The sequence below is a fragment of the Prionailurus viverrinus genome, chromosome C2 (assembly GCF_022837055.1).
Source record: "Prionailurus viverrinus isolate Anna chromosome C2, UM_Priviv_1.0, whole genome shotgun sequence".
NCBI classification, from domain to species: Eukaryota; Metazoa; Chordata; class Mammalia; order Carnivora; family Felidae; genus Prionailurus; species Prionailurus viverrinus.
Window position 1 is genome coordinate 152,579,941 of NC_062569.1, and position 13,578 is coordinate 152,593,518.

Here is a 13,578-nt window from a genome sequence, read left to right on the forward strand (position 1 = left end):
CAAAATTGACTGAAGAGAAAATGTAAATAGACCCAGAACAATGAAAGAAATGCAATTGATTGTCTCTATGTGAGAAAGGCACATTATCACATGGTTCAGAAAGGGATACTTGTAGTCCATACCACTTTTCCAGAAGAGTAATGGATAGGGTAAGTCTGATCACTTACTCTATGAGGCAAGAACAAAAACAGAAACAAAAAAAAACACCTGGATAACAAAGCCAGAGAAGTACATGGAAGGAAACGAGAAGGCTCGGATAACTAGATACAAGGCTCGGATAATAGAAACAAGCGATATTACATATGAAAATCCAAACAAAGTTAGCAAACCAAATAGAACTTACATATAAATATATCATAGTGAAGTAGGATTTATCACAGGACTGTATCAGCGGTTTAGCTTTAGAAACTCTATTATCTCCGGGTGCCTGGGTGGCTCAGTGGGTTAAGCGTTCCACTTTGGCTCAGGTCATGATCTCACGGTTCATGGGTTCGAGTCCTGCTTAGGGCTCTGTGCTGATAGGTCAGAGCCTGGAGCCTGCTTCGGATTCTGTGTCTCCCTCTCTCTCTGCCCCTCACAACCCCCCCCCCCCAGCACTGCACTGCCTCTCTCTCTCTCAAATATAAATAAACATTAAAAAATTAAAAAAAAAAAGAAAATCTATTATCTATTCACCACATTATCAGATTTAGGAAGAAAAACATGATCATTTAATAGATGTAGAAAATTAATTCAACAAAAAATCTAGTGCTCCTTCATAAGAAAATCTACTAATGAAGTTGAAATGACAGGGTGTATCTAACAGATATCTGATACTGATCATAAGCAAATATGATACTTCGTAGTGAAATTTCGTAGGCATTTCCTATAAAACCAGGAAGGGTTCTGACTCTTCTGTTCAATATTCCATGGAAGATTTTAGAGAAAATGTATCTCAGCAATCTTGCCGGGGAGAAGGCTCCTACAAAAAAGTAAATTACATCCCTTTACATAGAAAACAAAAATTACAAGAAATAATTAAAAGATTTCATTTATTATTATTATTTTTTTAATGTTTATGTATTTTTGAGAGAGAGACCGAGTGTGAGTGGGGGAGGAATAGAGAGAGAGGGAGACACAGAATCGGAAGCAGGCTCCAGGCTCTGAGCTGTCAACACAGAGCCTGATGCTGGGTTCGAACCCACGAACCATAAGATCATGACCTGAGCTGAAGTTGGACGCTTAACCCACTGAGCCACCCAGGTGCCCCTAAAAGATTTCATTTAAATAAATCAAAATATTCCTTTTACAAGACGGTAAGATTCCCCTGTTTTTTATTATATATATTTCAAATTATACATATGTACATATTTAAGTATACTCCCACACACAGTTGATTCTAGTTGTTCACAGTCCTCATATCCTGCGAAATCACCATGAACACCAAATTAGCGCATCCTGAGCCATTGCTTCTAGAGAAATACAAGGTGAGCCCCGCAAGCCTCTGGTCACAATGATGTCATCAGTAGGTGAATGCATAAACTTGTTTCATGTGCGTTTCTGTTTAAAGATACATGATTTCATATTTGTTTAGCATATATCATTTCATTAAACATTGACTCATGGCCAACAGCGCCGTAACTCTTATCTGAACCAAGTTTATCTAACTCACATACCCTCCCTGTAAGGCACGTTATGGCCTTCTTGGGCGTAGGAACACCGCGGGCACTTCAGCACCGTGCTGGGGGTGGGAGGTATTTTAAACAGTGACGTCGCCCACGAAAAGTACAAAAGTGTGGAAAATGTCACACTAAATGGACTGAAAGAGGGACACTTGTTTATAGTGCAAAAGCTGAGGCAAAAAGGCAGGGTGTTACCCCCCTTAACCTCCCCTGAGAAGATCAAAACTGGACGTCCCAAAATTTTCACCGATTTGTGCGTGCGCGTCTGCAAATGACAGACAAAGCATCACCAGTCTAGATTGGGGGTGACAAATGCGTTTTAGAAAGTAGGAAATTTTACAAATATGGCATCTGTGAATAATGAGGATCAATTCTGTATATATGCATATACATGTGCCTACATATACCTATACATACAAACACAGTATGTATAATATATGTATACGTATAGATAGAATATATGTATGCAATAAAATACATATTTTATTGCATACATAAGGGCATGGAGGCCCTTGTGGAAAAAGTAAAAAACAAACAAGAAACTACCGAAGCTGTACACAGGAGCTCTGGGTGGGGACACATGTCATGTTCACAAATGGCAAGACTTCATTTCTCAAAGGTGAGCATTCTCGTGTTGATCTATGAATTTAATCTAATTTCAGACAAAATCCAACCAGGGCTTCTTTTTTTTTGTGGAAAATGGCAAGCTGGTCTCTATGTTCCTCTGGGAGAGATCAGGAATTATCAAGACCGTTTTATAGAGGAAGGAGGAGAGCAAAAGAGCAGAGGCCAGAAGAGGGAGGGGCGGTAATATTCGCTCTACCAGATGGTAAGTAAACAACCTCAAATCAACTAGAGGAGGAGAAATGTCAGAAAGTTACAGGTGAATCCCAGATGAGCAACTTGGAAACCTGAAAATGTAGGGAAAGTTTGTCTACCTTTCCAGATTGTTTAAAACGACAGCTTTGGGGCGTCTGGGTGGCTCAGTCGGTTGAGAGTCTGATTTCGGCTCAGGTCATGATCTCACGGTTCGTGGGTTCGAGCTCCGTGCCGGGCTCTGTGGTGACAGCTCGGAGCCTGGAACCAGCTTCAGATTCTGTGTCTCCCTCTCTCTCTGCCCCTCCCCTGATTGCACTCTCTCTGTCTCTCAAAAATAAATAAAATTTCAAAAAATTAAAAAATTAAAAAAAAATAAAATGACAGCTTTATTGAACTTTATTCACATACCATAAAATTCACCCTTTTAAAGCATATGCTTTTGTGGTTTTTATTACATTCACAGAGTTGTACAGCCATCTGTTGCACTATTTAATTTTAGGACATTTTCATCTCTCTCCCCAAAACTCTGACGCCATTAGCAGTCACTCCCCATTTTCCCCTCCCCTCACCCCCTAGAACAACACGAATCTGCTTTCTGTTCTTCTGGATTTGCCTACTCTGGACATTTCATACAAATGGAACCGTACGTTGTGTAGCTTTTTGTGATTGGCTTCTTCCACTTAGCGTAATGTTCTCCAAGTTCACCCACGTCATGTCATGTAGTGGTGCTGCGTCCGTTTTTAAGACTAAATAATATTCCGTTGCATGAGTAGACCACATTTTATTGATCCGTTCATCAATACATCAGGGTTGGTTGGACATTTGGGTTGTTTCCACTTTGGGGCTTTTCTGAACTGGCAACCACCAGTTTGTTCTTTGTGTTTGATTCTGTTTGTGTTTGTGTGGTTGTTTGGTTGGATTCCACAATAAGTGAAACCCTATGGTATTTGTCTTTCTCTTCTGCTTTAGAAAATTCTCGGTAATCATTTCCTCAAATTTTGCATCTTCCCTATTTTTTCTATTTTCTTTCTGGAACACCTGTAGAACATATGTTACAGTTATTTATCTTCTCACATTTTCCATTTCTTTATGTCTCTGCTGCATTGTTCGTAATTTTCTCATATCTGTCTTCCAGTTCACGAATATTTTCTTCAGCCATATCTCTTCTGTTGTGCTGCCTGCCAATTAAGATTTTAAATTCAGTAATTATATTTTATTTCTCAAAGATATAACTTGTTTTTTAAACGGTTTTTTTCTGGGGTGTCCTGGGGGCTCAGTTGGTTAACTGTCCGACTGTGGCTCAGGTCATGATCTCATGGCTCATGGATTCAAGCCCCATGTGGAACTTTGTGCAGACAGCGTGAAGTCTACTTCAGATCCTCTGTCTCCCTCTCTCTCTGACCCTCCTGCATTTTTGCTCACTGGTACTCATGCTCTCTCTCTCTCTCTCTCTCTCTCTCTCTCTCTGTCTCCCTCCCTTCCTCCCTCTCAAAAATAAATAAACATTACATCTTTTTATTCCTTTTTACTAGCATTTTTAAACCTATATCTTTCATCATTTTAAACACACTCATTTTATATTCTCTTTCAATTGTTTTCTTATATCCCAGGTAATGGAATTCTAATTTCCTATTTACTATGTGCCTGCTGGCCCTCTGGTGGAGTGTATGATGTCCTTGTATATTTTAATTTTTTTTTATAGGAACTAATCTTCATTGGAGTTTGCTTTCTTTTTTCTTTTTTAAAAAAATTTTTTAATGTTTATTTATTTTTGAGAGAGAGGGAGAGAGAGACAGAGCAGGATCAGGGGAGGGGCAGAGAGAGAGGGAGATACAGAATCCAGAGCAGGCTCCAGACTCTGAGCTGTCAGCACAGAGCCTGACACGGGGCTTGAATCCATGAACTGTGAGATCATGCCCTGAGCCGGCGTTGGATAGTCAACCAACTCAGCCATCCAGGTGTCCCTGGAATTTCCTTTCTTTCTATGTGGTCTGGGTTGTCAGAGTGCTTCTCAAAAGAGGTTTTGATCTTTGTTTATCTCCTAAGATTCCAGAGGGGCACACTGGTTTGGGACACGTTTTATGCTTATTTCTTGCCAGGGAATTCCTGGACAAAGTGGGGGGATGCAAATTGGAACCCTAACTTGGTGATAGGAAAGGGCTATGCTACTGGATTCTTAAGGGTATTTCTACCTTTACACCCAAATCCGGGTGGAAGGAGATAGTTGTAACCCTTGTTGTAACCCTGTACTAATGGGTAGGTGATTTCCTGGTCAGCTTTCAGGATCCGGCCCAAATGGGGGGTAGTCTCAGTTCCCACTCTTGCTTTGTCTGGCTCCAGGACCTCAACGTCTGTCCCTGTCTGGGTGTTGAAACCTTAGCCTCCTACATTTCCAAAACTAAAATCCATTCTACGCCCAACTGCTTTAGCATCAGGTCACATGCTTCTCGTACCTCTACTTGCGTCTTCTTCTTTCGTTTTAATGCTATGGAGTGTTTTTAAATATTTGCAGCCCAAGGCTTTTCCGGTTATCCAGACTGTCACAGTGCTGGCCACACACCCTGATATTTTAAGACCCACATTTAAAAGCTGACCTACGTTATTATCCAAGCTGATCTCAGGGATGTTTCCTTTGATTCGACACTCAGAAGAACTAACGTGTTAAAATACGGAACACATCCTCTTCTGAAAAAATACTTCTAAAAATCAAATTAACATCTCGGGGCGCCCAGGTGGTTCAGCTGGTTAAGCGTCGGACTCTTGGTTTCGGCTCAGGTCATGATCTCACAGTTTCATGAGCCCCAGCCCCACATCAGGCTCTGTGCGGACAGCATGGAACCTGCTTCGGATTCTCTCCGGCTCCCTTGCTCTCTGCCCCTCCCCCACTCACACTGTCTCTGTTTCTCTCAGAATAAATAAACTTAAAACAATGAACATCTCAGGTGTCCCTCTTGATGTTTTAAACGACGAATTACGTATTTGTGTCTCCTAAAGCGTTCGTCATGGCCGAGACCTTTATTTTCTTGGAAGCTGTGGGTACAGAACCAGGATACTGTGCCCAGCAAATGCAGTTCCACCAACACCCAGTAGATGGCGTAAATACAACCAGGTTCCAGGGAATGGCCTGAGTGTGGCACAGAATCAGAAGGAAGAGAACCATTTATCATTAAAAGGAGAGTTTTGACGGAGAGGTGGGGCTGTCTCAAGTTTGAGACGGTCAGGGAAGCTGATACCTTAATCTCCCAAACGACATCGGAAAATGTCTGCCAACACGACTCTATTTAAATTTTGTTCACCTTTCTCAAAAGAAAAACAAGAAAAAAGAGAAAAGAAAAAGGAAAAGTGATTGTCCGAACAAAAGAAAAGAGGACAAAGACAGGGAGATATCCAAAGTGGGGCAAAGCCTGCGTTTTATGGGACCTTTTCACCAGGTGGTTCTTTCTTTGATGGTAAAACCCTATTTTTTTTTTCTTTGCTCACTTGGGTTGATTAAAAGTGACCCTCCCTCTTTTCCCCCCAAAATACAAAACATGAGAAACGAAAAACCATGTTCACTGGGTTTTGCCACAGCATGGACTTTCCTTTTCAGAAAAGGAACTTCAGGCCCTACTGAATTGGCAACCCAATGTTGAGGGAGAGAGAGTCCCGCCCTTGGATTGCCCAATGCGCTGGGTTGTGGTAAGACCAAGGCTTGTCCAATTCCTGTCAACTCCAAGGATGTGGAAGAAATTTCGTGTGAGACAAGCGAGTCTGCGGAGATGTTTAAAACCCAGGACCCTGGTGCCTTCACTTAGACGAATCTAAGTTCTCATTCTACGTCACACTCCACACGTAGTGACAGAGAGCCACACGGCCAGGTGAAAGCGCACACACATCCAGCGTGCACACACACTCTCGTGGAAGCCTTCCTCATCCTGTCCTTCCCTCAGCACTGGAGTCCGGGACTTCCCAGAGGAACAGAACAGGACCAGTTGGAGTGGTAAGTGTCCAAGCAGAAAAGGGTGCAGAATGGCTTTTCACAACAGGCAGCTTGGTGGCTGGATGCCTCCTGTTCTCCTAACACGTGGCCAAGATCGTCTGGAGTTTTGGAACTGGAGGCTCACAGCAGGAGAGACCGGGCAGAACTTGAAGGTGAAAAGCCCAGGGTAGGATTTAGTCACAGGAGAGGTTAAAAGGTGTTGCCAAATATTCAGATCAGACTGTGAGTGTCAAGGGAAGGACAGGAGCATGACTTTGGTGCTGTCCATTTCTTTGAATTGGTTAGACTGAAAGAAGTAAGCACAGGATAAGGCGAGAAATCCCTATGAAACAAACGAGCTGGAAAATCCTGGCTGTGCTCCCCGCTGATCTGGGGCAACGTGGAAAGGCGGAATGCAATTCTCAGACCCCCCCCCCCCCCCCGCCCTGTCTTAACGTCCTTTGTAGAGGACTCCGTGGTGGGGGCAGGGCGGGGGGGGAGGTCTTTCATTAGCATAGGGCTCAGTTATGGAAAGACTACATGATTTTGCTGTGGAGGGAAAGTCAGCCAATGTGAGACCTCCGATTTTCATGGCATAAAGTGAGTACGTGACAATGGCATTGCTGCTCAGTGGCGAATAATGTGTTTATGAGGATGTGAGCATAAAACCCAGGACGTTTCCCCATCGCATTGGCTCACGGCTTTCCTTGTTTGCTTCTATTGCTGCAACTCTGTGAGAAAGTGACACGTTCCCTTTTCTTGGTGACTGATTCAACACCCTCTTGTCACATTCATCACACTTTTCTCGTTTTTTTTTTTTGTTGTTGTTGTTTTTTTTCTCCTGGACTCACAGTTCTGCTTCTGGCCTCTCCTGGGGTTTCAAGATAGTTGTTTTTCTCATCCGTTCCTTTTTAGCTTTGTGTGAAGCAGCGGTAGAATCGATCACATGCCTTGTGGCGTCCCTTGGAAATCAACTTTCATGTTTTCCGATCACTGGGCTTTTGGTGGCACTCCTTGAACACCGATTGAGAGGTTCCCTTGGCTAAGTTACCAAAAGCAAGTAAATTCAAGCGAAACATTCGAAGTAAAATCTCCACGGAGTCCTGCTCGGTTTTTTTCTTACTCTGCATAGATAGCAATGATATTTATTCTATTACCAATAATAGCATAAAAACAAAGGCATTTCACTTCTCCAGATCCTTTCTTCTTTAAGAAGACTGTCCATTAAATAGGTAGCAAGCACATTCAACACTTCATTAGACCCTGCTAAATTACAATACCAAGTATGGTAGTTAAATAGAGGCACGGTGCGGGCACTAATCTGTGGCAAGTTATAATTTTGCACCTAGACCATTTTCCTAACTGGATGCCCCTGGGGCCCCAGGACAAAAGTTGAAAGTAGCAAAAACATTCTATTCCTTGGTTTTATTGTAAGAAACAAGGGGCAAGCATGTAAGCTTCTATCAGCCTAACGGATTAATAAAAGCTGAAGTGTTGATTTTGTCCAATTACTGCTACTAAGCACTGTATACAGTGGTTCAACCGAGAGCTATTTTGCACCCCCAAGGGACATTGGCCAATGCCTGGAGATAGTTTTGGTTGTCGTAACCGGGGGGAAGGGACGCTGCTGTCTTCTAGTGCGTAGAGGCAAAAGATACCGCTAAACATCCTGGGATGCCCAGGACAAAGGGACACTCCCCAACAACAAATAATGATTTAGCTCAAAATATCCCAAGTGGAAACACTGAAAAACGCTACCATAATGAATGATTCCTCCAAGGAAACCAAAACTCATACTGCACGACTGATTTACATGGATTCGACTTTTTAGCACCTTTATTGAGGTGTAATTCACATACCAAAAAAATGCACCTCTTTGGAGAGTGTAATTCAATGACTTCTAGTTTGTTCGGGCTTGTGCAATCACCACAATCAAGTTTACACTTTTCTTACCCTCCAAATGTCACATTTTAATCCACTTTAGTCATTTCGCCCCCGCCGTCTCCGCCCCCCAAGCCCTCGACAGCCACAGATATGCCTGCTATCTGTATAGAATTGTCCTTACTGTGCGGCTTTCATATCCACACAATTATACGAGAGGCCACCTTTTGTGCCTGGTTTCTTTCAGCATCATGTTATCAAGGTTCATACATGTTGTAGCATGTATCAATACTTCCTCCCTTTTTATTGACGAATGGTGTGGTGTGTAAATAAACTATATCTCCTTATGCATTCATCAGTAGATGGCATTCAGCTATTTTGAATAGTGTTGCTTGAACATTCACGTACAAGTTTTCGTGGGAATGTATGTTTTCGTTCTCTTGGGCACAGACCCAGGAGTAGAATTACTCGATCATCTACCTCCAAGTTTCCCGTTTCGGGGAACAGCCAAACTGTTTTCCGAACTAGTGCAACCACTTTGCATCACTCCTAGTAATGTATGAGGTTCCAATTTCTCCCTTCCGTGTCTTTTTCATTATAATTATCCTCGTGGGTGGCAGGTAGCATCTTATTGTGGTTTTGATTTGCATTTCCCTAATGACTAATGACAGCGAGCATCTTTTCAATGTGCTGGTTGACCAGCTGCTTATCTTTGAAGAAATGTCCATTCAGATCAATCAGGATTTTTTTTTTTTTAATTTTTATTTTTAAGTTGTTAAAAAGACTTTATATAGACGCAAGTCCCTTATCAGGTGTATGATTTGCAAATGTTTTCTCCCATTTTGTGGGTTGGCTTTTCACTCTGTTGCCAGTGTGGTTTACAACTTAAAAGTTTTCAATTTTGATTGGGCTCCAAGTCATCTATTTTTTTCCATTTTATTACTTGTGTTTTTAAAGTCATATTCGTGGCTTTGCCTAACCTTAGGTCGCAAAGGATTGCTTTCATGTTTCCTCTCAGGAGCTGTATAATTTTAGCTCCTACATTTAGCTCTATAGTCTATTGTGAGTTAATTTTTTTGTATAATGTAACGAAAGCATCCAACTTCGTTCTTCCGCAAGCGGGCATCCAGTTGTGCCGGCCTCACTTATTGAGAAGACTTTTCTGTCCCCATTGAATTGCCTTGGCACCCTTGTTGAAATTAATTGATCACAAATGTGAAAGTTTATTTGGGGCCTCAATTCTATTTTATTGATCTGTCTGTCCTTATGCCAGTTCTACATGCTGTTGTTTATTGTAGTTTTGTGATAAGTTTGGAAATCAGGAAGCCTGGGCTGCTCAGCTTTATTCATTTTCAATCTTGTCTTAGCTATTTGGATCCTTTGGACTTCCATAGAAACTGACAATTTCTGAAAAACAGCTAGCTGAGCTTTTCTTTTTCATGTTTATTTTTGAGAGAGAGAGAGAGCGCATGAGCAGGGGAGGGGCAGAGAGAGAGGGAGACACAGAATCGGAAGCAGGCTCCAGGCTCTGAGCTGTCAGCGCAGACCCGGATGCGGGGCTCGAACCCGCGGACCGCGAGATCATGACCTGAGCCCAAGTCGGACACTTAACTGACTGGGCCCCCCAGGCACCCACCCCCAACTGAGATTTTAATAGACATTGCATTGAATCTGTAGATCAGTTTGAAGAATATTGCCATTTTAACAATATTAAGTCTTTCAGTCCACAAACATGAAATGCTTTCTCGTTTATTTTGCTTTCCTTTCATTCCTTTCGACAACTTTTTGCAGTTTTCAGTGTACAGGTCTTACATTACTTTTGTCAAGTTTACTCCCAAACATTTTTGGGATATCGTTATGAATGGAATTGTTTTCTTAATGTCATTTTCAGATTGTTCATTGCTAACATATAGCAAGATAATTGATTTTTATAAATTGGTCTCATATCCTGCAACCTTGCTGAACTTGTAATTTTTTAGTGGATTCGTTAGGGTTTCCTATAAATAAGACAATGCCATACGCAAATAGAGATAATTTTCCTTCTTCCTTTATAATCTAGATGGATTTTCTTCCTTTTATTTCCCTAATTTCCCAGGCTAGACCTTCCAACATAGTGTTAAATACCTGTATCAAGAATGGACACGTTTGGGGCGCTCGGGTGGCTCAGTCGGTTAAGCATCCGATTTCGACTCAGGTCATGATCTCACTGTCCGTGAGTTCAAGCCCCGCCTTGGGCTCTGTGCTGACAGCTCAGAGCCCGGAGCCTGCCTCAGATTCTGCATCTCCCTCTCTCTCTGTCCATCCCCCACTCATGCTCTGATTCTCTCTCTCTCTCTCAAAAATAAATAAACACTTAAAAACATTTTTAAAAAAGAGTGGACATGTTTGTATTGTTCCCCATCTTAGGGAAGAAGCATTCGATCTTTCGTCGTTAAGTATAATGTTGTCTGGATATTTTTGTAGATGTCCTTTACCAGGTTGAAGAGAGTTTATTTTCTTCCTAGTTTGTTGAATATATTTTTTATCATGAATGGGTGTTAGATTTTGTCAAATGCCTTTTCTGTTCTTTTAAAATGATGTGTGGTTTTGTCCTTATTCTGTTGATATGGTGTATTACATTGATTTTTGGATGTTAAACCAGCCTTACATTTGGGGGATATATTCAACTTGGTCATAGTGGATAATCCTTTTTATATATTCCTGGATTCAGTTTGCTAGTATTTAGCTGAAAGATTTTTGGGTCTATATTCAGAAAAGATATTGGTCTGTAGTTTGGAGAGTTTTCTTATGATATATTTGTTTGCTTTTCATGTCTGTGTGATGTTGGCCTCATAGAATGACCTGAAAATTGTTCCTTCCTTTTCTATTCAAATGCTTTGTGAATAGTTGCTATTAATTTATGTTTAAATGTTTGGTCAAATGTAATCATTGAGTCATCTGGACCTGGGTTTTTCTTTACAAGAAGTTTGTAAGTTAGTAATTTAATCTTTTTACTTATTACATGTCCTTTCCAATTTTGTTTCTTCTTGAGTCTGTTGTAGTAGTTCCTGTCCTTTTAATTTTTTTAAAAATTTTAATTTGAGAGAAAGAGTGAGAGAGAGCATGGAGAGGGGCAAAGGGAAAGAGAGAGAGAGAGACAATCTTAAGCAGACTCCATGCCCGGTACAGAGCCCTGTGTGGGGATTGATCCAATCACCCTGGGATCATGACCTGAGCTGAAATCAAGTCGGATGCTCAACTGACTGAGCCACCGAGGCACCCTCGCGATAGTTTGTGTCTTTCTAAGAACTTGTCCATGTAATGTGTGTCCGTGGCACAGGGCTGTTCATACTATTCCCTTATTATTCTTTTTTTATTTCTATAGATTAGCAGTGATGACTGCTCTGGTCTTTTATTAATGATTTTAATAACTTGAGTTTCCGATTTTTTTCTTGGTCTAGCCAAAGCTTTGTCAATTTCGTTGATCTTTTCAAGGAATAAACTTTTGATTTAATTAATTTCTTCCATGATCTTTCTGATCTCTGTTTCATTAATTTCTGCTGAAGTTTTTAATATTTACTCCTTACGATTACTTTAGCTTTAGTTTTCTCTTATTTTTCCAGTGTCTTAAGGTGGAAGTTTGGGTTATTGATTTGAGATCATTTTTCCTTTTTAATGTAGGTGTTTATGGATGTGCATTTCCTTAGAACCATTGTTTTACTTGTATCCTGTATGTTTTGATATGTTGTGTTTAGTTGTTATTCATCTCAGAGTATTGCCTAATTTCCTTTGTGATGTATTCTTTGATTGGTTATTTAAGAATGTACTGTGTATTTCCACATATTTGCTAATTTCCCAAGCTACTTTTTATTATAGATGTCTAATCTCACTCCATTGTAGTTCGGAGAATATACTTTACATGATTTCAAACCTTTGAAGTTTACTAAGCCTAGCATATGGTCTATCTGGAGAAACGTTCCATGTACACTTGAGAAAAATATCTGTTTTATTGTTGAGTAGAGTGGCTTATAAATGTTTGTTTGTTCTTGTTTGTTTGTAGTGTTTTTCAAGTCTTATATCCTTTTAACCTGCTTCCTAATTGTTCTATACATTATGGAAAGTGGGATATGGAAGTCTTCCGCTGTTATTGTTGAATTGTCTATTTCTTCTTCGATTCTGTCAGTTTTTTGCTTCATCCGTTTTGGGCCACTGTTGTTAGTTGCATATATGTTTTCAACTATATTTTTCTGATCAGTCGATGCTTTTCATCATTATAAAATATCCTGTTTATCTCTAGTAACATTTTTTTTGGGGGGTGGGTCTTAAAATCTACCTTGCCTGATATTAGTAGTTTCTTTTCTGGTTGCTGTTAGGATGGCATATCTTTTTCCAGCCTTATGATTTTCAACCTATTTGTTTTGCCTTGTTTTGTTTTGTTTTTAGAGAAAGAGAGAGAGGGAGAGAAAGCATGCATGCATGTACGTGCGTGAGCTGGGGAGGAGCAGAGGGAGAGGGAGAATCTTAAGCAGGCTCCACACCCAGTGCCTGACAGGGGGCTCGATCTCACAAGCATAAGAACATGATCTGAGCCAAAATCAAGAGTCGGACGCTTAACTGACTGAACCACCCAGGCGCCCCATCAACCTATTTGTATCACTGAATCTAAAGTTCGCATCCTGTCGACAGCGTAGAGCTGAATCATGTTTTCTTCTCCGATCTAACAGTTTCTGCCTTTTGATTAGACTGTTTAATCCTTCCACATTTATTATTGTTATTGGTATGGTTGGATGTGTAGCTTCCATTGGACTTTTTGCTTTCTACATATCTCGTGTCACATTTTGTTCCTCTGTTTCTCTTCACTACTTTCCTTTGCATTAAATGCATATTTTTAGCGTAAGACTTTAATTTCTCCAGTGACTTTTTTCCTTTGTTTTTGAGTAATTTTCTTAGGCTTCGAGTAAGTTATTGTCTAGGGTTTATGGTATATGCCTTAACTTATTGAAATCGACTTTAGACATGCTAACTTAATACCAGTGAGATATAGTAACTTTTCTCTTACAAAGCTCCAACCTCTTCCCTTGTTTTGTAATATTATTGTTATACATATTATTTTCTGTATGTTATAAGCCCAACAGTAAATTGCTGCAATTTTGACTTTATATAATTTCATCTGTTTTAAGGAAGCTAAGATCAGAAAGGACAGAGACTATATATCTCAAGGCTTTGTTGTGATCGATTTTTTTGGTATGTTTCATTTCTTGTTCGCTACATTTGTTCCTG

The 13,578-nt window shown here is 40.5% G+C and overlaps 1 protein-coding gene across 7 annotated transcripts in view; it reads left to right on the top strand.

Moving 5' to 3' along the window:
- Nucleotides 1–6,233: 6,233 nt before the first annotated feature.
- The window catches only part of KCNJ15 (potassium inwardly rectifying channel subfamily J member 15), an 80,726-nt gene continuing 73,381 nt past the window's right edge, over nucleotides 6,234–13,578 (top strand). For all 7 annotated transcript variants that reach the window (XM_047875332.1, XM_047875333.1, XM_047875331.1 and 4 more), the window contains exon 1: nucleotides 6,234–6,459. The gene's annotated coding sequence lies outside the window, so the exon portion shown is untranslated. The remainder of the gene's footprint in view (nucleotides 6,460–13,578) is intronic.